The sequence below is a fragment of the Tasmannia lanceolata genome, unplaced genomic scaffold, assembly GCF_043159265.1.
Source record: "Tasmannia lanceolata isolate RefF3 unplaced genomic scaffold, GAP_Taslan_0.1 ptg000003l, whole genome shotgun sequence".
Classification (NCBI taxonomy): domain Eukaryota; kingdom Viridiplantae; phylum Streptophyta; class Magnoliopsida; order Canellales; family Winteraceae; genus Tasmannia; species Tasmannia lanceolata.
The window spans coordinates 45,500,233-45,504,320 of NW_027518680.1; positions in this window are offsets into that span (position 1 = coordinate 45,500,233).

Consider the following 4,088-nt stretch of genomic DNA (forward strand, 5'->3'; position numbering starts at 1 on the left):
AAACAAGGCAGTCCTGGAACTGCATTGTTGAGTAGTAGAGGAAGCAAAATTGATAAAAGAAAAAGCAAAAGGCCCTTCGATCACCATCGTAGGGAATAAGAATTCTTCAATCCTCGGCAAAAGGAATGAGATTTACTTCGATCCTGTCTAGGGGTGGCAACAGGGTGGGGCAGGGCCGGATGTTGCATTCCCGTCCCCGTAGGAAGGAAGATTCCCCGTCCCCGCCTCGCACAAAAATCCCCGCCTCAAAAATGCTTTTTAACGCCCATGAAGAAGAAAAGACAAGCCATGTTTGTGCACTTATCAAAATATAGTAGTGCCAATATCACTAACCTAAAAGAAATGTTTATTGTTCACAAAAAAAAAACACTAAAACAGTACTAAAATAAGAGGGTATTCATAATATCTTGCATATTGAAACGGGGTGGGGCGGGCCCATCTCCATCCCCGCCCCGTCCCTGGTTCGAGGAAATTTTTAAAATCCTCGTCCCCATCCCCGTTGAGATCGGGGGATCTTCGCCCCCGAGCGGGGCGCGGCAGGGAGGATCGCCGTTTTCACGGGTGAAATTGCCAGCCCTAATCCCGTCGAAGTCAAGTTTTTCAGAGCGAAACTAAAAAAATACTCTCGCAGGGCTAATCCTAGCAATAAAAAGTTCTCAAAGAACTCAAAAGCCTAAAGGCAAATTTTCATTCAATAATCAAATAAGTCAATTATAATGCTTTCAGAATATCTAATAATATTATATAAGTAAAACGGAATCTTGGACGATGTGGGTGTGCCATGTGGCACTCCTTCTATACCACCTCGGAGTGGCATTCTACCACTCCACGTTTCCTCCTCTCACATGATTCTCTAATATCATCTCTCCTATCCTATGTGGCATACATATATTTCTAAAAACTAACTAAACTAGGACTCCTTTCTAGTCATATTCCAACTCTCTCTATATATCTCTCTCTCTCAAAGCCCATTCGAACAAGGACTACTTTCCCATTTCTCTCTCTCTCAAAGACTAACTTAACTAGGACTCCTTTTGAAACTCATCCTCTCTCTCCCTCTCTCTGACCATCTGAACAAGGACTTCTTTCCTATCCGAACAAGGGCAACGTGCCCTCACCTGCTTCTTATATTTTGAGTTTCTTATTTTAAAACGTTACACCATTGTTTCCTTGCCTTTTTTTGTCATGAATCAACTACGTACGGGGATTCTACACTATTGGTTTTCTTTTCATTAGCCATGTAGTTTAAATTAATGATCTCTGTTTTACAATTGATTTCTTGGTTTTGGGTAATTGTATCCAAAAGAATTGATCTTGTTGAGGAAATTTATGTTGAATAACCATCTTTGTAGATCGTAATCCTGAATAATATTAATATTTTCTGCTGTCATAATTTTCAATTTTGCGGATCATAATATAGTCTCTCATACATAATGTTTACGAATCATCCTCAAACCAAGTTTTTATTTTAGTTTTTTTCATTAAAAACATCAACAAGGAAAATGAAATTTTGTATATATTTTACTTTTTTCTAGAGTTTGAATTACTGGATTTCTTTTGTTTTCTTAGTCATTTTCCAGGAATGTAATAAATCTGGATGAACTGAGGAGATTGACGATGCAGGGCACATTGGATAATGCCGTATTCCATCAAATCACATGGAAGGTAACCATTCGTATGTATTTTGATCAGACACATGGTTGGCTCCTAAAATGTGAAGATTTGCTCCTAATTTCACAAATTTCATTAAGAAAAATCACCAACGGGTTTGCTTCTTTCCTTCCTAACATCTAAGTCCAATCTAAGCCGTCAAAAGTTATGAACATTTGCTAAATCACCAATGACTTTGCTTCTTTTGCTTCCTAAAAAATTTCCCATCTAAGCCCAATTCAAGCTGTCCTAAAAGTTCTCAGCATTCCTTAAAAAAAGTGAAGATTTGCTCCTAAAATTTCTCAAATTTCATACAAAAAAATTCACCCTCGGGTTTGCTTCATTGCTTCCTAACATCTAAGTCCAATCCAAGCCGTTCAAAAGTTCTCAAAATGCCTATAAAGTCTCCCAAGAGTCCAATACCTTCGTATAATCTCTCTCACACTCTATCTCATTTTTAACACCTGCTAAAAGCTCTATCACACCCAAGAGATGAAAGTTACCTAAAATCTCTCTCTCTATTCTACCATTAATTTGTGTCTATACAATGCGCTTACCTTCCTAAAAGTAGACGCCACATTTTACACTGAGTTTTGCCCTTTGTAAATAGGTGACTCTAGGGAGTTACACTCACTTGCCTTTTTCTGAACTTGGTAGACAGTGAGAATGCACAAATGTTTTTACTCTTCGAATTGTTTCAATGTCTTTTTATATGGTGTAAGCCATTATAGTATCGTATTTTTCAAAACATACCGTACGGACCACATCATAGGATGATCCAAACCGTCCATCATACAATAGGATGATCCAAACTGTCCATGTGATGGACCACAATGTAAATAGGTTGTGCCCCAAAAATCATTTCCATAGGATGATCCTAGCCCTCCGATCTATGGAGATTTCCATAATATGCAGTTCCTATATAGATTGGAGGATTGGGATCATCGTATAGAAATGATTTTTAGGGCACAACCTATTTACATTGTGGCCCATCACATGAACGGTTTGGATCATCATATGGTGTGGTCCTTACAATATTTTCTGAAAAATAAGGTACTAATAGGGCTTACACCATATAAAATCTCTTCTTTTAATGGCTAAATTATTATGCGCTTTTTAATTTTTCTTTAATACCCCGTGCATCGTACTAGCTTCTCACTAGTCTATTTATAAGAAAGGAAGCCCTAAAAGCTAACTTAAAACCTAAGCAATAAATCTCAACCATCAATCTATCTAAAGTAAACTAAATAAAAGTTAAAACTTGACCTAAAATAGAAATCCCTTAATACCCATACCATGCCTGTAAATTAAGTTCCTCAGATCAAGTCCAAATCGTGGATCCTAGGCTCATTAGATAGTTAATCGAGAAACCTTTCTAATGATACCAAAATCAAGCCAAACAGACAAGATTTGATGCCTGAAAAATAGGCTACAAATAAGGTGATAAAAATAGAAATTAAAGAATAAGAAATGTATTCTTCATCGCACATTCTTGATAGTTTTCGTTTGCATCAGAGAGAGTGAGAGAGAGATCCAAATGGAATTATTTTTTTGAATTTTGTGAAGAGGCACTCCCCCTTAGATTTCGACCAAGTGGTCTCTCTCCTCCTCTCTTTTATTTATGAGGAGAGAGAGAGAGACCAACTTACACACATCCCTTCTCTCACCTCTCTTCTCCAATAGAAAATTTGCTTTTTCTCCCCTTCCTCGCTTGTTGTTTATTTTGAATTTGCCTAGCCAATTCATTATGCATTTAGTCCCATCCTCCATTATCTTCATGTCTTAAGATACGCTGATCATTTGCTATGATAGAAGCATATTTTGGCAATTTTATATGAGTTTCATGAGGTGGGTTGCCCCGGTTGGGTTGAGTAATGTGGATCAAAAGGCCCTTTGCCGTTGGGCTCTTCTTGTATGGGTGCCCTTCGTTGTCATTCCTCTGGATAATTTTTCATGAAATTAAATGCTAACCAATATCAACCAAACAATAGGATTTAAAATTCTAAGAACTCGAAAGATGTGTGCCAAACAGTAAAAACAATTCCACGGAAAAAAACCCAAAAGGCCATATTTAGGCCATATTTGGCAAACATGAAAAATTAATTCAGATACTTGTGGGCCTGGGAGAGGAGTGGAGGGTGGGGTGAGGGTGAGGGTGAGCATAAAACAATCCCTAAAAATTAGTGGAAAAAATTAATTATTTAAAATTGTTTTTCCCCCATCACCACCTTCTCAAGTCTCTCGCTCTCCGGCTCATGTCCAGCAAATTCCACAATCACAGGCTCACAGCTAGGCCCACAAATATTCCATGGAATATTTTTCGGGCTGTCAAACAAAAAATATTAAAGAAATAAACAGCTTCCTGGAAAAAAAACTTGACTGCACATACCAGCGCATTTTAGTGACAATTTTCGAAGAGCACTAATATGCGCCAAGTC